The following is a 20,644-nucleotide window of genomic DNA, read 5'->3' as shown; positions in this document are numbered from 1 at the left end:
TATAAAACCACTTGAAGGTGAGCAGAGCAATTACAGAGAGCATTTATGAATATTTAAAAAGATTTTGTAGTTTCCTAATTCTTCTTCATGACCAAGGCTGAGCAGGTTTCATAGCTAGTGTGGTTTTTTACTTGCCAGTCTCCTTGAAGTGATGCTGGCCAAAGGCTGAGTGTGGGCTGTAATGTGGGATCTTCCAGCCACAGCCCGCAAGGCTGCTATCCCACCTAGTGGCTGCCAGCTCGCCCTTCACAAAAAGCAGCTTTTTTTTTTCCTATGACATTGGTGAAACAATTCTCTGCATGAAGACTTTGAAGTACTACGTCAGTTAGCAGTGGAGATGCCTCCAAATTGCTTATTCGTGGTCAAATGCATGCGTTTGCCTTAACTGTGTTCCACCAGGGACCAGGTTCACTCTCAGATGGGTATATGCATCATCTAAATTCACACAGCAGACATAGATGCCTGTCTTATACTGTCAGCTTTCCAGTGTAATTTCTGTGTCACTTCATACATTTTTATCTGCCCCCCAACTTAGGCGCGTTGTGAGATCAGCCCAAATTCCCCCAAGTCCATGATGGCAGCTGCAGCAATGGGTTTTGTCTTTCTGCTGTCTGTAACTGTATATCCATGATACACCTACACACTGTCGTTACCATCGGCCCAACTCCTCTCCAACTAAAGCTAAAATTGCCATTGTCATACAAAAGAGAGAGGATTAGGCCAATGTTTTGAGATAAATGGAAATGTTCTTCTGTTAATAATACCAAAAAAAAAAAAAAAAAAGCTTTTGAAGAACTTGTACTGCTAATCCCATCAAAACATAAGAAAAAAAAATCCACTGAAGTATATTTTGATGATAATGAGGAGAATGAAGACTAGCTAAAGTGCTGCAAGAAGCTTCATCTTATCCCAGAAATAACATCTACAGTAAACCTTCAAGATGGAGTTCACCTGTGAAATCCTTTATGGCTTCCTTCCAACTTTGTTCTTCCTATCTCTGTGCTATATTTTACTCTATTACAACCTTCAAAAAATAGTTTTCTTGTCAAAAGATGTGAGCTCTCCGCCCTCTTAATCCTTGAAGTCTCTGCAGTCCTTAGGTGCATGCATGGGCCACATTGACTGGATGGTCCAACTGTTGTCTCCTGTACCCAGAGAACCTCTTATTTACTTTCACTATATTTCTGCCTTCTTTTGGGGTTGGCCTTGCTTTGTGAGACTAAAGAACTGAAAGGTGAAGGCAGCAGAAGCTCCCAGTGCCTAAAGAGCTTCTGCTGCTCTCTGCAGAGCAGAGATTTAATAACGTAGGTCACTCCAATGATTTAATGATGATTCTATGGAATTTTACACAGAAGAAATGCCTTTTTTTTTTTCAAAATAAACAACTAAGAATCATTTTCCTGCAAATCCAAGAAAAAGTGAGGAAAAATACATAATCCTGACCAACATCTTTACAAAACAGTTGCCAGTATTTAATTTCTTCTTCACTGAGTAAAACAGAGGACATAGAGCTACCTTGTCTAAGTGACGTGTATGCAAGTATTCCATCCCTTGCTGTCTTTCCCCAGGTGCTGGAAGCAATTTTTTTCCTAGAGAAGTGAGAAAGTCACAGAACGCTTGACAGAAACTTTGATTTTCTTTTTCTCTGCTGTATTTTATATATATGTATACAATAATTTGGTGATAAAATGCACTTACCATCAATACTGTGCTCAATCTAACTATCAACTTGTTCATGCAGAAAACCTACAGCTCCTCTCTCCTCAAGCTGCTTGCTTCATGCAACTTGGGAAGCCGTTTCCCTTGGCCCCTAATTAGCTGCAGCTGCCTACCTGAGCTGTCTTCTCAAACCTGATTAGAAATCTGTCATTCCCTTCATATGTCTCCCTGCCCACTGCTGTGCCTTGATTTACATTTCCAGCAGTGTCTTTTGCAAGCAATCTGCCTGCTTGGTCGTAGCAGGGAAAGTTTAGCAAGGCCATTGTAGGGTGCAAGGGTTCTGCTGAAGCTCCTGCACCCTCTGATGACATTTTGTGTCCTGCTCTCCTGGCTGCAGGATGCTCATGCAGTCTGTGCTGAGCAGGATTTCCCATTGCACAGCAGTACCTGCTGCAGTATCTGGGCTGAAGCAGAGCTGAGTACAGTGCTGGTTTCCCTACCAGAGCACGGGCATCTATGGGCAAAAAAATAAAAGCAAAGAATTTCTCAAGTTTCTACTGCTGTATTTCATAACTGTTGTTATTTAAGTCTTGTGGGCAGCTGCTGAGTATCTGAAACTTAATTCTAAGAAGAGAAATTCTGCTAACAAACTCCCACTTAGCTGACGATCGGCTTCTAAAAACAATTGTTCTGGTTTTAATGATGCAGGTTAGTTTTTGTTTATCTGTATAAGTATGTACACCAGACTTAGGCCTACTCTAACAGCATCATCTACTGCCTCCCAAAAATACTGTAATCTGAGAGTATAATGCACAACCTTAAACTTGCAGCAAAGCGTGTCCTTTTGTAGTTGACGCTGCCCATGTAACAACGTGCTTGGCCCCATAACTTGAAATACAAAAGCTCTCAAATGCAGGAGAAACAGAAGGAAACAGGCAGCACAGCCCCTGGTGGGAGGAGAAGCTGTTCATTTGCAACCCACAGAAGACACAGGAGTGCTGGAGCAAGGACAAGGCAGAGGAAAAGGGCCCACCCTGGAGACTACCAAAGGCAAGGGGAATGTTTGTTTCTCTGTGAACTCAGGAGTTTCCTGTGCTGTAAGGAGCTCATTGTTTGAAATTCTCCTGGATAGAAACTGGGCTACACGAGGGCTTTTTAGTGCTTTTGGTGTGCTTTATTTAAGGAAAAAGAAATTACAGGCTGATCCACTTTTAAGTTCACACCAATGCAGAGTGTGGGCAAAGGAGATGTACACCCGCATACGCACGTACTCAAGGTATCCGCATCTTCAAACAAGCAAAACCACTGCAGTTCTGAAGCACTTCATAGACCACGCAGCTGAAGATAACTAGGGAGATGCCTGAGAAAAGCAGCAATTACAGTTAATCAATAATCCTCAAATGGCAGCAATTAAAATTCTGAAGAAAAAAAAAATATATTTAAAGGAAAGATGGCAAGGTAATGGCAAATCATCCATCAGCCATTCAGAGCGTTTTGCAGATCTCAACTTGAAAAAAGGAGGAGTTTTTAATTAAATCATTATCTGAGAACACCATCGATCCTTCATGTTAGACAATTTGGAGTGTAAGAAGCAGCTCTGAATGGCCATAATCATAAAAGATGCGTTTGTTTTCCCCCAGAACGAGCCCCTTGCCTGGCTATATAAAAAAGATGATTCTGCTGAAACAATATGGGAGAGCTTTCTGCTTTTAAATGATCTAATTTTCATCTCCTTAGCTGAGTTAATTTAGTGTGGTAACACATGCATTTGTTTCCAAATAAAGCCATCTACAAATAGTTGTAGCATTTCTTATATAACTTCGTCCCTGCCCCAAGAAGATAAAAGCAATGGGTGACAGTTCAACAGAGCTGCCATTTCTCACCACAAGAAACTTCAGCAGTCACCTAAGGGAGTGATTTTCATCAGCTAAAATAGGGCATAAATTTCACATTTGGTGTTTCTCTAAAGCCTGTTGGATGCTCAACTCCGGGGGGTACCCTCAGAAGGGGCAACATGGGTAGGTGTAACCTAATATCGCCTAATGATCTCAGAAATGACAGCTGAATACCAGCGTGACTTTTCAAGGCTTGCCCAGGTATCTGCTCTCACTCACTGATGAGGACAGGACTCCAGTTGGCCCAACAGCTAGCCAAAGGCTGGGGAGAGGTGGAGCTAGCCCTATGGCTGCCCCATCTGCCTCCTCAGGAGGCTATATTGGCCCCAGGTGGTGGGTATACGTTTTTGCAGGGTTTTTCTAGGCAGGAAGAGCACAGTACCTTCCTAGCAAAGCCTGAGGCCCCCCTGATGTTGGGGAGGGCACACAAAGCCCCTGTAGGTGTTCCCTATGCATGGAGAGTCCTTGTAGGTTGCTGGCCTGAATTTCTTGTCCTGAGTGTAGAGTTTGGCTGGAGGGAAGAGCAGGAGGTGTACGTTTATATTCTCAGTGTGTCTTGCCTTTAGAATTCAGTCGTTGGTGATAGTGGGAACATTGATCTTCACTGTGAAGGGTAAGATTTGTTTATCTTCTTTAACCTCTTCCCTTTTGTAGCAATGAAGCTGGTGGATTATTGGATTAGACAGTGTTAATTGCTGCGTCCCGGGCCTGAGATAACTGGAGTGGTTGGCCTTAGCTCTGGTAGGATGCTGAATAACTGAAAATGATGTGGTAGTGATAGTCTTAATGTTTAGTCTGGTGCTAAAGGGTGGTGCAGACTAGAAATGGCTCAGGTAGGCAACTGGCATCCCTGTATCCCCAAATTCTGTGAAACAAACAGCAGATTGGAGATCTGCCCTTTTTCTTATGGAACTTTTACAGTTGTATTGAAGCAGTGAGTTTGCTCAGAGAAGAGACATTAAGCATTCGTGCAAGCATTTGCAAGGTGAGGCATTTGACCTCTCTCTGCCTGATCTCCCTGCCCAGCTGAGCAATTAACATGACCCCCTTGTGTCAGAAGGGAAAGATATTTGTGGTGTCTATCTCTAGATGACTTGGGCCATCAAAGATAAACCTGTCTTGAAGCACATATTACCTCTTGTAACCTGCACCTCTGTTACGTGCCTGGGGCAGCCTGAAGGAGATACTGTGAGTTGCATCTGTCCCTTTCCTCCGCAGTGACCTACACCTTTAGCTCCGAAGGAGTATTCAGGGGGCAGGTCCTGCCGGCGAATGGGCAGAGATTACAAGCCAATACTTGTCCTTTCTTTCCTCGTCTAGTAGCCAAATAGCCCCAGCAGCTCTTCCTGGGAATAGTGAATTCACCTCATGATGCAGCCTTCACATTTAACTCTTCACTCCTGAGGCTCTCATTTGACCAACCAGAAGGCTTTACATTCAATATATGCATTGGGACAGATCCAAACACTGCTTTTTCTCTTCATTCTCTACTCCTCAAAATAGGAACCTGTACATAATTTCTGTTTCTAAAAGAGTAAAATGAATTATTTCCAGCTGGGAGTGGAACAAGTGACTTACTCATAAGTTTACTCCTGCTCTGTAGCTGCTGTGCCCCTCCATTAGAGAGTTTTAACAAGGAATCTCCAAGCTAAACCTCGTGGTGCAATTAACAAAAAAGAATCATCTTGCCCCAAAATTAATCCCTGTAACGGATGTCACATCTTGGCTGGTGCTTTTAGTGGTTGGCACTTGGCCAGCGCTTGATAATCTTGGAGGTCTTTTCCAACCTTAATGATTCTACGATTCTATTAGTCTCCTGTCAGCCATGTGAGTAGGGGCAAGCCCTGTAATAAGGCAGGGCCAGCTTATAGCAGGGAGGTGTTGGAGAGTAGCATTCATCAATGTGCAGGCTATTCTTCGCTTATTCCCCTCCTCCCTCAAGTGCCACTGATGTACAAATTATGAAGCATTTATTTGTGCTTCTTGCTTTGCCAGAGCACACAGCCCTTGGCATTGACAGCCTGACTCTGTCCAAAACACTGAACTTTCATCTAATGAGCTGAGCTTTTTTCGCTTTTGAGTCATGCCTGCATAAAGCCCTATCAAATTTTGTCGCTGGCTGCCTGGAAACCCTCCTCAGGGCTTTTTCAAGACTGATGAAAAATCATGAGCGGGATCAAACAGATATTGAGTCATGTGGTGCTTGGAGGCAAGAAGATGTCTTCTCTGAAGACCATGACCAGAAACATTTTATAAAGACAGAAGCTTCTCTTTCCCTTCTTTCTTTTTCCTCTTAGTTCTCATTGGAGCCTCTCTACTTACCAACCACCAAACGTTCTTTGTGCTCTTTGATATTTCTGTATGGTTGGGGGGGGAGGAGTGATAAGCTTATAAAAAAGGGAAACCTGTCTGCAACAGCTGAAGTAAGTCAAACTGGCAACTTGAGGACAACTTTGTCCTCCTTTTGACCAAAAAGGCTATAGTGCAGTCTTCATCCTGAAGAAACAACAGCTGGTTCTGGTTGGCTCTGAGCTACCAAAAACATTTAAGGACATACTTTGCCTAAAGAAACAAAATAATATCCCTGATATTTTGAGTTTTGAATAAGCTTAAATTGCTTGCTTGGCTGTGAATCGTGAACAGCAGTGAAGTGAGGAGGATGTATGGTGTGGTGGTCATGCATCTGTGAAGTTGGGTGTGTTGGAGGAGCCAGGTCTGGACTGCAAACTCTGAGGCAGTGACTACATGCAAGGATAGACTTGAAATGGGTAAAAGAAGCAGAAAAGCTCTGCTCTGGTCCAGCAAATCTCTGCCACTGACATTTCTGGGAGTCCTTTAATTGCAGCCCCATAGGACCTGAAGTAGTGAACTAGAGAAAAGCACAAGAAGGCCCAGGTAGCAATGACAGAAGCAGAGTACACACAGAGCATGCATTGCATTTAATACTTTGGAGAACTTTCTCTTGCTGACATAAAACTGAAAAATGGTGGTGTTTTTTCTGGTTTCTAGTTTACCACTCAGCAGATGTGCAACTGTTGACAGTGAGATGCCTATTAAAATTACTCTATTTCTAGAGGTTCACCAGAACAAGATTATTTCTCTTGCGGAGTGCTTGCTTCAGCAACACCTGAGAAAGAAAAGCTACTCACTGTAATAACCAGACCATGGTGCCAAGTTCACAATTGTTTCCTTACCATGAGCAAAAAAAGCATCTCAGAACCTGCCTTGTGAGAGTCTCGGTGTTCCTTTCCCAGCAGCAGAACAGGGGCAGGCTGGTGAGGAGATGCTAAATCTGTATGTAGCTTCTTCCTTACTTCACCCTTCCCTTCCTCTAGCATGGGAGGACATTCGGCTTGTAGGTCAGCCAGCATCTCCAGCTTAACAGTCCTGCCAAGGGAGAGCAGTTCCCACCACATTCAGATAGATCTCTACGCCCTTCCACACAGCTATGTTTTCTGTACTCTACGCTGGTGAGGCCGCACCTCGAGTACTGTGTTCAGTGTTGGGCCTCTCAGAACAAGAAAGACACTGAGGCCCTGGAAGGTGTCCAGAGATGAGCAATGAAGTTGTGAAGGGTCCGGAGTACAAGTCTTATGGGGAGTGGCTGAGGGAACTGGAATTATTTATTCTGGAGAAGAGGAGGCTCAGGGGAGACCTTCTGTCTCTCTACAACTGCCTGAAAGGAGGCTGTGGCAATGTGGGGGTTGATCTCCCAGGTAACAGCGATAGGACGAGAGGAAACAGCCTCAAGTTGAGCCAGGGGAGGTTCAGGTTGGATATTAAGAAAAATTTCTTCTCAGAAAGAGTGGTGAGGCATTGGCACAGCCTGCCCAGGGAGGTGGTGGAGTCACCATCCCTGGAGGTGTTGAAGAAACGTGGAGGCGTGACACAGGGACATGGTTAGTGGGCATGGTGGAGATGGGTTGACAGCTGGACTAGACAACCTTTAAGATCTTTTCCAACCTTAATGAGTCTTTTTTTCTGTGTTTGTTGCTTCAGCACATTGGCCTTACTGCACATAAGAACAACTCTTTCCGCTGATGTTTTTTCACCTGCTCTGGATAAAGCCTGAGATACACCCTCAGTGACACTCCTGGGTTCTCCTTTTCCTTTCTGCTTTGGTGCAGAGGTGAAAGTAAGTACCACTTGGGCTTGTAACAGGTTTAAAAAGGAGTGAAACTCAAAGGGAGCTTTGCCAGCAAGCTTTGCTTTCCCACCCAGCAGGAATGAGCAGTGCAGCAAATTGTTTGTTAAATTGAATCTTGCATTCTGTGCTCCAGCAGAAGCAAAACAAGAGGTGCCACAATTACAGCTTCATCCCCTGATTACCTGCCACAGTGTGCAGCAATAAGCACTCAAATTTGTCACTGCATGGCCAATTCATCTTTAAATTGCAACAGTGTCTTAATTGTGTCTGTTAATAGTTGACTTCAATCAAAAACCACTGCGAGTCAATCCAGCTAGGCTGGCTGGGATCTCTGGTGCTCACTTCTGCTGTTTAAGGGATTCAAATGAGATCATTGTGGCTTTTTATTTATGCATATGATCAGCAAGGGGGGCTGACAGCTGTGTAGACTCAAGGACATCTGTACTGCTCAGTATTAAGTTGGAAAGAGAGGAGAGCTGGGGTCTACCACTCGGTGCATATAGCTCCATATGGTTTTTGCATGATTTAGGCAGAGCTGGGTTTGTGGATGACATCAGTCCTGAACTGCAAGGTGTTCTGCAATGTAGCTTTAGTTGTCTTATTGGTGCAGAGGATGCAAACAGTGTGAGAGCAAACTGTTTTACAGGGCAAGTGTTGGAACATAAAAGCCTATAAGAACTGCCTGGTGGGGTGAAACTTCTTCCCGTTTTTGGCAGACTGACTCTTAGCCCTCATTCTTCAGGGTTCATCCACTGAGTGCAGAACTAAAGGATTTCATTTTCTTTCCTGTCTCAAAAGCTCTGAGAAGGGACTGCCCTCTCCTGTGGGCAGCAATGGCTCCTGAGGAGGTAGAGGCAGTGCTGAAGACTTTGTGAGCAGCAGCCTGGTGAAAGCTCCTGTATAGAATCTTCTTTTAATTGTCACTTTGGTTTAATTTGACCATAATTACTTGTCATATGTTTCAGTAGGGCCATTTGGATGTTGCCATGTACAACAGGTTTGTAATCCCTACTTGGGACAGAAATGGCAGCATGCCCTGCTCCTCACCTGAGGTCTGTCTTGCTGGCAGATGGGGCTGCTGGGCATGGGGGTACAGTATGCCCATGGGCTGGATGCTCTTGTACCTGCCTTCCCAGCCATTAAATCACACAGTAGATCAATAGCAGACAAATTACTCTGGTTGCCGGTGGTTTGTTCATGAGATTTTTCTTTATTACTGCTTCAGCTCAAGTGCTACCATGAAGGGAGGGGGATGAGATTAATTTGATTCCTCTCCTAGAGGGGAAAAAAGAAACAAAACATGGCTTTTTGGTTTAGCATCTCCTAATAGAGCACTTTAGCTCTGCTTGCAAACCACTTGCTGTAAGTACAGCTCAAAGGCTTCAAAATGATTATAGCAATGAACAGCCTTCTGCAGTAACTGAAGAGAGAGTTTGGTGGAGGAGACACTTCAGCAACTCTAGGATGACCCTGAAAGTCATGTTAGAAAAAGACAAGTGCCAGGGGCACAGCAGCAGTGAAACTGCACCAGGAGGCTGCAGAGCTCAGGTTCTAATTCTTGCAGAAACCCTGATGCCCTTTCATGTCACCAGTGAGGCTTCCTAGAGAGATTTGTTGCTTCTTGACACAGAAGGAACCTTTCTCTGGCTGCTCTGACCTCTGGGAGCAAGAAAGGCACAAGTTTCCATGCTGACCCACGGGCTCAAGGGAGATTGTTTTGCTTTACCCTTGGTGTGCAGATACCAGCAGGCACTCTGCTTCTGGTGCTGCTGGGTAGCTCAGAGGTCACAGCACTAAACAGAGCTGCTTTGAGACTTCCTATGTCAGCATCTCCCAAGGACAGGCATTGTACCATAACCATGTCATATGTGGTTCAGTTTGCTCCTCTGTTTGCGTGTTTGTATTTGTGTGCTCCGTTTCCACGATAGGAAACTCCTTTTGTTGCTCCCATGTGTGCTGCCCCTTGCAGCCCAGCTTCCTTAGCGCATAGCAGCTGTATCCTTTCTGCATTTTCTTTCTTCTCTGGAGATGAATCACTTCACACAGCTTCTTGCTCCTTGTCTCCTATGTCTAAAACCTGACCATTTATCAGTCAGTGAGAAGTGCTATGCATCAAGCCAGCCCAATATCGCAGTAGGCAGGTTTCCTGCTAGATGAGTGCAAATACTGATTTTGGCACATGTTTAGATCTACTCCCCAGTGGTGGTATCACTTGTGCATGCTGAAGTTGTGTCAAGGCTTTCTCCAGTGTCAGGGTGTGCTTTAGGCCACAAGCACCTTGAATGATTTGATCACATCACAGCAGTAAATCAGTCACTTCACTTTGCACATCTGAGCACAGAAAGTCAGGTGCTTTTTTTACTTCTAATGCTATTTGCAGAAGTGCTGTTGCAGTTGTGCTGCGGTCAGCTCGCCCATCCCATGTGTTGCACTGGGAACAGCATCACTTGGGGCATCTTCTAAATGCTGTGAGTGTATGGGCAGGGTGTAGCCTGCTAACACTGTATGGAGAAAGCCAGGAGCGGGGACTGCTGAGCTTCTGTGCTGCTGTTTGGTTTGTCCATCCCTGCTCAGATGCGGCGCTTTCTTCAAAGCAGGCCGAATGCAGGCTCAGTGATATGCAGAAGGCAAAATAATCTGGTCACCTTATTTGCATGCTTCTGATGCCAGACACACCAATAAACAGAAGAAACATTGGATGAAGACCAGAGGAGTTTGCAATTAACACATTAAACAGGTCAACCAATGACAGGATCAAAGGCATTGCAGCCAAAAGCGGAGTAGGAAACGAACCACACACGTGATATGACCGTGGCTCTGCGCTGGTGATTTGATTTCTGCAAGTGTTAAAGGCCCATAGGAAGCTGATGCTGCCACGTGAGCTCCTCTTTTCATGTCAGCCACTTCCCCCGGTCTGGCACCAAGCAGATAACTTCTCTCTCCTCCGTGCCTTTTTATAACCATGTAATTGGAGGGATCTGATTGCTGCCATCACTGTGTAACTGCGCTCCGCTAAGCGAGCTTCTGTTTGTGTGCCAGGCAGTGTTCTGTTCACAGAAATCACTTTGTCACCAGAATTGTGTGTATTCCTGGAATGCCTTTAACTGACAGAATGCTTTCAGTCGCGTGAATTTAGTTGAGTATGTGATATTAACTGGATTAAACTGAGGATTTTGTCGGAGCCTTTCCTCTAAGGAAGGAAATCCATTGATCGCCTCTGAAGTGGAAGAGACCCGTGCAGCCAGATGTATTTATTCAGTGAGCAAGTCTGCAGCAACCTTAAAATTGGTACAGCACTGCATCAAGGCATGGCGGAACAAGGGAAAATTGTGTTAGGGCTCAGCAAACTCCCTGTGTAGGGGAGGTTTGGGTCCAGAGGTTTTCCATGAGACCTGCCTGCTGTGCTGCTGTCCCTGTGACCTTTGCTGGCAGGGGTGCGGGTTATTTTATTTTTTCTTTCTGCAACATTCTTGATGGAGAGTTGGGTTAACCAAAAAAACCTCACAGTGTTATTTCTACTTCTTCGAGACTTCCCTGTTTCGTGCAGCTCAGGGACTGCGTTCAGCGTTGGGTCCTCACTACAAGAAAGACACTGAGACCCTGGAGCATGTCCATGGAAGGGCAGCAAAGCTTTGAGGGGTCGGGAGCGCAAGTCGTATGGGGAGCAGCTGAGAGAACTGGGATTATTTAGCCTGGAGAACTTTAGTCTGGGATCCTTCTACAGCTGAATGATGAGTGAAAGGAGACCCCCAGCATTAATTTTTCCTGTGATCTTATGTACTAATTAATAATAACGGTCAAGTTGTTCCTAATATATTATTTGTAGTCTTCTAATGAGGCTCTATTGTCTTCTTAAGCAAAGGGACAAAAAAAAACCCAGCCTTTAGTGACAGCAGGGAATGCACATTCACAGGCAGGGAGTGCCTAAGAGGTTAATGCTGCACTGCTTTGCTGTTCCCTCTGAGCAATGAGATGCATTTATATAATTGAAAAATTAAAACAGGGAAAATGCCACTAGATGTGTTTGTGGGGAAAGAAAAACACGTTAAAAAACCCACAAACATCTCAATTCTTTTAAGTCTACTACAAAGAAGGTATATATCACCAGAGCTGGTGCTGCTTTCCATTAGGGTGTTTTCTTTTGCCAACTGATTTCAATCTAAAAGTAACACCCAACGCTGAAATTAAAGTATGTTAATATAGTTGATTTATAAATGAAAAGGAGAGTTAGCCAGATAGAGTAGAAACATAAATAGAGACTAAATGCTATAATATAATCAAAGAGGATGCTCCTGCTTAGGAAAAGACCGCCGTCTATTCACGTGCTCATAGGAATGGAGGAGTAGGCTCACAGGCTGGCGGTGTATCAGAAATGCTATGGCCTAATGCTATTGGTATTGGAGTAGTCCAATGTGAAATGTTCCTCAGTTATAAAAAGCAATTTGAAGGTTCATGATCCACATCAATTACCCACTTGAAAGGTTTTCCTGGAAATCATTCCCAGACAATTTTTTTGTATGTATATATATTTTTATAACTGCACTGCAGAATCTCCTGCCGAGGCCTGGAAGAGGGGAGTGGAAACCTGTGCTTTTTCCCCTGGAAGATTTCAGATTTTGTGGAGGTTCCTTGCAGTTTTAATGCCATGCAGCGCAGGAACGGAGAGGGTATGGTCACAGCCACACAACTTAGGGGATGTGGCTGAACGCTGATGCTTTCCAGTAGGGAGATCTTTGCAGAGGTGTTAAGACAGATTATTCAGTGTAATGCACTTGAGCCACACAGGGAAGTGGGGAAAGAATTAATTGACACCTGGATGTGTTGGGGACTGGGATGGTGACAACAGATGATAAATGGAAGGCCCAGCAGTGAGAGCAGATGTATGCTGGAAGGACAAGATGATAAATGTTCATCTCGGTATTTACAGTGCCTGAGAAAGCACTCCCCATCTGATACAGGTTCAGTAACTGCAGTAACGTTGGAGGAATGATGGTGACTGGATTGATTTAATTAGCTCTCATTAATAGCATTGAAGATAGTTCGTCAACAAGCAAAGGAGAGTCTCGTTACAACGTTGCATGCTAATTGCTTGATGATTTGCGTTATGGGACAGCTCTTTTGCATAAGTACAAATTAGATGGAGAGCTGTTTGGAAATATTGCTTCTGATCCCTGTGGGGAGCAAGGGCCCGCTCTCCCCCTGCCAGCATAGGCTCTCTAAGTCTTGTGGGGGTCTGCAGCCCCCTCCCCGCTGCTGTACGCTGCGTGGATAGGAGGGACCTGCAGATCCATACCCTTATTAAAGCTTATGAATTAATCTTTTGATCTGTGCTGCCTATGAGTGAGCAAGATGGCCCAGGTAAAATTAAAACTGTTCCAATGGTTAAATCACTCACTAAGTATATATATATATATTTAACCTTTTTCATTATAGTGTTTTAAAATTCATTTTGGTGCTATCAAAATAACAAACTTGCATCAAAAAAGAGAATGTGAGGAGTTCAAGAGACACATGGATGTGGCACTGAGGGACATGGGTTAGTGGGCATGGTAGGGATGGGGCAATTGTCAGAAATGTTGATTTTTAAAGGTCTTCTCCAATCTTAATGATTCTGTGGTTCTCTACCTTTTTTTCTCCACGATAAGTAGGTAAACCTGATATTGCCGAGCACAGGTGGCAGTTCCCTGCCTTCAGCCCAGGCTGCAATACTGTGCATAGCTTTGCACATTTAGCTTCTCTTTCCCTGTCCTGAAGTCTTTGGAGAGGTCCTTGCTGGGAATGATCACGGTCTGTGCATCGTGAACTGGTAGTACGAGGTCTTCATTTTCCTCTTGCCCTGGTACGGAGGTGGAAATAGGCTGAAGGCCTCTGCCTCTGCTGGGAGAGAGCTGAGCAGGGCTGGAGTGTCCTCAATGAAGGCAGAAGCACAAGGCTGTCTGAACCCTCATCCTGGAAGAAGGATCCCCTGTGTACTCTGCAGTACTTCCACTGCTGCCCATCACAAAGCAGATCCAGGGGCCCTAGAAAGTCTATGCACTCAGGAGAAGGGCTGCTGTAAGAAATCACATCTTTTTTTTTTCTTCTTTTATGAAGAAATAGGAACCGTGTGTGCCTGTGCCATGTGTGTAATCTGCACGTAGGATCATGCTTTGCAATGAGCTACTGACCAAAGTGCAGCTGAGTAACTGATCCTGGGACAAAGGGGAATACCAAGAGCTGATGTGATTTTAAAAAACAGCCTGTTCTTTGAGTGATTTAGGCCCATACAGGCCAATCCTAATTGAATAGTTGTGAGTGCAGAAATGCTTAGGCAGGTTGGGCTCGTCTTTTATGACTGGGTGAAGTCCAGAGATGCTGGATTTCTGTGCTGAATGGGAACTTTCCTTTTGAATGAAGTTTGATATACCATTCTCTGAGGTCTCAAATGGTCCAGTGTGGGACCAGCTGCCATGCAGGCTCCCAGCTCTTGCAGCAGACACTGGGCTCCAAGGAAGGATGTGAGAAATGGGATATGCGTGTTTTGCATGCTCCCTGTGCTCCTGGCAAGGCAGGGCTTTCTGAGCTGGAATTTGCATTCCGTTCAAATTTTGCTCCTTTTGTGCTTTTGATCCTACAGCAGTCCATATGAGAGTTATTTTAGCAGTGCGAGAAAGAGGATTGTGTGGTCACCTTGCCCAAGCTGTTATTAGCACTAAGCCAGGGCCATGGTGAGAAAGCTGGGGAGGGGCATTTTGGGGCTGTACTTTAGCTGACTCAAGGTATAGTATTTTCTCCTTAGCAAGATGCTAGGGAGGAAGGCTGTGTGCTACTGCTACAAGGTGGAGAGGACACAGTTGTTTCTGTGGGTGAAAAGAAGGCTGCACGTTTATGGATGCAGTGCGGAGTAGATGTGTCTCCTACGAGCTGTGCCTTCTGATTACACGGGTCACTGAATTTCATTGAACCTGCAGCTCTGGGATCGTGATAGCATTGGAAGAGCTGAGAAAGGAGCTCCTTTCCCTGGAGGAATTCTAAGATGCTGAGCTGTTTTGGCCTGAAGTGAGGCAAAGTAAGAAGAAAAGATTTGAATTTTAGCAAAGGCAAAAAACATTTTGTCTTCATTTTAGTCTGGCTTTTTTACTCAGTTGAGGGTAGCAATGGTGGGACTATACAAGATACGGGTGGATTACCTGGCAAGGGCTGAGTCTGTGAGGAGGCCCCGCTGGTGGCAGGAGTGAGGAATCTCCCCCTTTGCTATTTTAAAGGCTAGATACTTGGCTATTGTTAGGACAACTCAGTGTGTTTTAACCAATGTATGCTTTTGGTACAAAGCAATGGGATTTCTGCACAAAATCCAGGGTGACTCTGGGGAGGAAAAAAAAAAAAAGATCTTTAATGCCACTGAGCTTCCTGAGGTGTGACCCTTTGTCCAACTGTTATTTTTTAAAGTACCACCCCTCAGCTCATTGATTTGATGAGGAGATAAAAGAAAAAGGGGAAAGAAGGAAAAAAAAAAAGGCTTCGGATGTCATCTTTTACATGCTGTGCCTTTTCTACGCCCAACATGAAAGCTGGGCTTTTCCTGAAATTGTCTCCTGCCCTGTTTAAATCCTATGGAGAATTTGTTTTAATAATAACTTGTCTAAAGAGGCAAGTTTCATTATCTAAGAACAAAAGGAGCCATGGCTTTTGAAATATACAGTCTGCTCACGTGACACAGGCAGGCTCTTCCAGCAGGAAGGGTATGAATCCTGTTCCTTCTGACCTAGGGAAGATGTTTGAGAAAGACCTTGGCCTTGAATGTCACTCAAATACTGGTATTAAATGCCTTGATCTGATGTTTCCAGCTGAGCAAAATTCTTTGTTGCAGCAGAGGAGGGAGATATTGCTTGTCCTTTTGTCAGCTATAGCTGGGGAGCTCTTAGCAGTTTTCATTTGAAAACAAGAGTTCAGGGTGAACAAGCTGCAATGGGCCACGTGTAAATATCAAATCGGGGGTGTTTGAGAGCTGGATATCATATCTGTGGTAGTATAGCTGCTTCATCTCAGTAACTTTGCTTGTGAAAGAACTGTGTTGTGGCTTGGTAGGAACATAATACACAAAGTAGTAGAGGTTTGCATAAAGAGTAGTAGGTTGCACTGAGGTTTTGCCCAACGTGTTTGTCCAGAATGTTTTCACACGTTCCTATTCGGACACATTGTTGAGGATTTTTTTCCCCTCCATTTCCTGGAATCTCACCAAAGATGATGTGCTTTCACCATTATATTCCATTTCCCATACTAGATGTGTTCCTAGCAGCTTTACAGGATTAATAATAATTGAGCATAGAAGCACGTGCTCAGAGTAACACAAAGGGAGGCCAATTGCGGAGAGAAGAAAAGTTAGGAGCTGCGGTTCTGCTGAATACATTCTCCCTATACATGGGACTCAATCTTCTTAGAGAAAATCTTTTTACTGGCTATGGACTTAAATCTTACTAATTCTTGCTGCCACACTACCAGTCGTGCAGCAGCACTCAGATTTGCTCAGCAGTACGACAGTGACTTCCCAGCACTTCCTTGCCTCAGCCATCAAATACAATTTCCCCCTTTTTCTAATGAGCTTCAAGCCACTTTACAAGGGTCTATACCCATGGGGTGCTGAGCTTTAATAGCACTGATGCTGCTGTGCCCACACAGCCTTTCCCTTGTGCACGTGAGGGTTGTTTGCAGTTGTGGGGGGATGGTTACATACTTCAGTCTTTCCTTCTCTTAGCCTCTGCTGCAATATTTTTAGAAAGAATCATGGAATCATCCAATTTTAAGGGACCCTTAATGGTCATTTAGTCCAACTGCCCTGCAATGAACAGGGACACCTACAGCTCAGTCAGGTTGTTCAGAGCCCCATCCAATCTGACCTTGGGTGTCTCCAAGGATGGGGAATCCACCACCTCTCTGGGCAGCCTGTTCCAGTGCTTCACCACCCTCACTGTGGAAAAACTAATTCCTTACATCCAATCTAAACCTCTCCTGTTCTAGTTTGCAGCCATTTCTCCTTGTCCTGTCACAGCAGACTCTGCTAACAAGTCTATCCCCTTTTTTCATATAGTTCACCTTTACACACTGAAAGGCTGCTATCAGGTCTCCTTGGACCCTTTTCTTCTCCAGGCTGAACAGCCCCAGATCCCTCAGTCTTTCCTCTAGGAACAGTGTTCCATCCCTTGGATCATTTTTGTGGCCTCCCTCTGGATGTGTTCCAACAGGTCCACATCTCTCCTGTGCTGAGGACTCCACATCTGGATGCAGTACTCCAGGTGAGGCGTCACCAGCAAAGAGTAGAGGGGCAGGATCACCTCCCTTGACCTGCTGGCCTTGCTTCCTTTAATGCAGCCCAGGATACAGCTGGCTTTCTGGGCTGTGAGGGCACATTGCTGGCTCATGTCCATCGTTACCCCCATGTCCTTTTCAGAAGGGCTGTGCTTAATGTGAAGTAGTTGGGACACCTGATATTTCAGTGAGGGCGATCACTAGCATGTTTCTGCAGGACACTGCGGATGCTCTGCAGCCACCAGGGTGCTTGTGACAGCTCTGGCTCTTCATACCTAGCCTCCAGGGCCAAGTTGTGTCTGCTGATGCAGTGTTCACAACTTCATCTCAGACACGTCAGACAATGTTAATACTAATACAGGATATTCCAGAGTCTTAAGAATAACTGCAGCTTCTCAGCAGGATGCTGCCCAGAGCATACGATGTGATGCGCTCATACCGTCTCAGCTTTAAAGCCACAGAACCTGCCTGGTTTGGCAGTCTTGCTCTGCAGGAAAACTCCGCTTTATGTGTGACCCATAAATAGATTTGAGGGATAAAACATTGCACTAAACGTATTCCACAGATCCCAAGAATCTCTCAAGCATTAAGTGCTTTTTACTAAGCCCTATTGCAGTGGCTCTTGTACACAGACGGGGGCTTCTGGCCCCTGGTTATATCTCACTGGAGAAATGTTAGATCAATGAGGAAAGTGGTTGTTGTCAGGGATGCTGTCAAGTGTAGGCATCACGCTGTCATCCAATTTTTTTGTGTAATGAAAGACCCTTGCTAGGAGAGCTCTCTGAGAGCACTTAGACTCTTGTTGCCCACTGTCAAGAAGCCAGCTACCGAATCATGGAGGTGACAAAATCCAATCAGATATCGCTATGGGGCAGGCTGGTAGAGGGGGAGCTGGAGGATGCTTACTCTGTGCACTATGTCAGGCCTCCACAGGGTCAAGGGAGAAAAGGTGTTTGCTCGTGCTTTTGCAGAGTGTTCCTTCTAAACATTGCAAAGCTCATCATCTGTCATAATGCATTGTTAGCTTGTCATTGCTTAGGTTGTCTAAATGTCAGTGTTTCTACTGTCTCTGGCTGATAACGTGACATACAAAAGCACAAGTATATGGGTGTTGGACTTGCTTGATGCAGTGCCCAGAGGTAGGCACAGGAGCCCTGTGCCATCATGTGTCTCCAGCCTAACTGCCCTGGGAAGCAGTGAGCTCTGGAGATCCGACCTGAGAACTTATGTGGAGGCTGTTAAAGGAGCAGCGTGCAGGTAGATCAGAGAGCATGTGCACAGATTTAGAGACCTAAGTTTCAAGTCATTGAGTCATAGAATCATTAAGGTTGGAAAAGACCACTAAGATCACATAGTCCAACCATCAGCCCATCCCCATCATGCTGACTAACCATGTCCCTCTGTGCCACATCCACACGGTTCTTGAAAGCCTCCAGGGATGGTGACTCCACCACCTCCCTGGGCAGCCTGTGCCAGTATCTCACCAAGTCATACGTGAGCTCTCTTGTATTTTCAACATTCAAATCATACAGGGCTCTGGTTTTATTATTATTTTTTTTCCTTTCCTACGCCTCTCTAAAAATGCTGTCTGCCAACCAGATGGCTCTGTGCTTTCTTGCACCGTGCTATTGCACGCTGAGCACTTGTGGAGTTGACCACAAAATATCCTTATTGTAAGAAACCATTCCTTAAACTGTAGCAACAAAGAAATCCCAAGCTGACAGTGTTGTAAAGTTTGGCATTATACACAGTTAGACTGAGCTTAGCTCACTTTCACCTATGTTTTGACTGTGCTGCATGTCTAAGAAGAAGAAACTTCAGAGCTTTCACAGAGACCTCTACTATCCAGCTGTGTTTTTGTGTAGTTTCAAAGGACTTCACAAAGAAAAAAAGTTTTAAGGATGGAATGGCTTAAAGTTGAAGCAAACTAGGTGCCAAACCACAAATAGAAGCTAAACCTCCAGCTGTGCCCTTGCCTGGGGATGGCTTTTTCATTTCTCATGCAAGGAGTATCTTGATCTGTGTAGACTCCTTCTGCACCACTCGGATGCATAACCCCTTACCCTGTGAAAAAGTGTGGTTGCATATCCTGGAAAATACTGTAACCCAACTACCCAAATCAAAGCAGCTGCCACATTGGAAGCAGCTGTGTCTGATGCTGCTATCAGGGTGGTGCTGCTGCTCCAAGAGCGATGGAAGCAGAGAGAAAACTGCGTGTCATAACATCTCTTTCTTTCCATTTCTTTTTCTTTCCCTAACGAAATGCATTTATCTTAACAAATGGTTTAAGAAAAACAAAACAAGGATGGAAAAGGACAGGAAGTTTGTAAGCTTTTCCATTTGGAAAAGCCTGCAGAATGTGACAGTGAAATGGTAAGCTTAGAGCTGGGTTACAGCAAAACTCTCAGTGCTCAGAGGAAGGTGAGCCTTTTTGAGATGTGTGCAGAGGTAGATGTTTGTTTGTTTTCTGGAAATGGGTGCTCAAATCTGCATCAAAAGTGGAAAATAGGAGTATCTTGGGGCTCTCAGAAGTTCTTAACAATGTGGCTTGGTGAGGCAGGTGGGTATTTGCAGATCATGAGGCAAAATGAGCAGGCAGACGCAATGGGGGCTCCCCCTGACTGGGGGGAAGTGAAGCAGCCTGGTGCCAAGGGGTGCAGAGGAAACTCAGGTGTTTTGCACAGGTCTGTACAAGCTTGGCTGTTGGGATCACAGCAACACACAGCCTCAGCTCTGCTTATGGAATCCAGCAAGCTGTGTGCTGGATTCCATGTGTGAATTCTGCATGTTTTTGTAGCCTGCATCATTGAAATCTGTGATAAAATATAAATTTACTGAGGCAAGAGTTTTCCTTCTTGTTCCATCTGCGGTACTTGCTTCAACTTTATTATCCAAGATGATTGTGGAGAGCAGTCTTCTTGCTGGAATGTCTAAGACCAAGTGAGAGGTGAGAATCCAGTAACCCCAGTGCTGATGAACAGAGACCTCTGATATGGGGTCAGAAGCATATTTCCTAAAATGGAGGATGCTTTTAATAATAGATGTGTATATGTATATATGTGCATATATTTTGTAAAGAAACTGGTGATAATTGCTTTCACAGGGCCTCCAAAATTGCTCCTACAAATGAAACACAATACCTGCCTGGTTTTGCTTGCAGTTAAGGAGCCCTATGCTCTTAATTGGACAGATAAGTGGGAGGCTCTGATTCAATGGCACACTTGTGAATTCCAACGTGTGAGAAGAACCTCTGGAGCCAAAGAACGGATGTTCCCTTGGCTACAGAGGGATATACTTAAGTGCTTTTCTGGATAGAGGCCATCAGGAGTCAGACGGAAGAACTCACAGAAGCAATGCTATTAGAGCAGTAAAGCTGCTTAGCTAATTGTCTTACAGAATGGGATCCTAATTTCACGAATAAAGAGTGGGTAACAGCAGGCTTGTGGTCAAAGGAATAGGGCTCTGCATGTCTCCCAGAAGAGACTGAAGCCCAGAGTGATGGCATGATTTTCCTTTAATTAATTTTTTAGCTCACTGTGTGTATTATTCTTGGGGGATAAAACATCTTGCTCAGCTTGCTTCAGGTGTGTTCTGTGGGACATGTGAGATTAAAGCCTGTTCCATGTTATTTACCAAAACATCAAGATTTTCTATTCTG

The 20,644-nt window shown here is 44.7% G+C and overlaps 1 protein-coding gene across 2 annotated transcripts in view; it reads left to right on the top strand.

Moving 5' to 3' along the window:
* Positions 1–20,644, top strand: part of SPTLC3 (serine palmitoyltransferase long chain base subunit 3) — a 273,302-nt gene that overhangs the window by 77,571 nt on the left and 175,087 nt on the right. The window contains exon 8 of one of the 2 annotated variants that reach the window (XM_046939517.1): positions 7,554–7,689. The exons of the other annotated variant lie outside the window; for it this stretch is intronic. The gene's annotated coding sequence lies outside the window, so the exon portion shown is untranslated. The remainder of the gene's footprint in view (positions 1–7,553; positions 7,690–20,644) is intronic. 2 annotated transcript variants of the gene reach the window in all.

This window comes from Gallus gallus, chromosome 3 (genome assembly GCF_016699485.2).
Source record: "Gallus gallus isolate bGalGal1 chromosome 3, bGalGal1.mat.broiler.GRCg7b, whole genome shotgun sequence".
Classification (NCBI taxonomy): Eukaryota; Metazoa; Chordata; class Aves; order Galliformes; family Phasianidae; genus Gallus; species Gallus gallus.
Note: the sequence above shows the minus strand (reverse complement) of the source record. Positions and strands in the feature narration are given on the sequence as shown.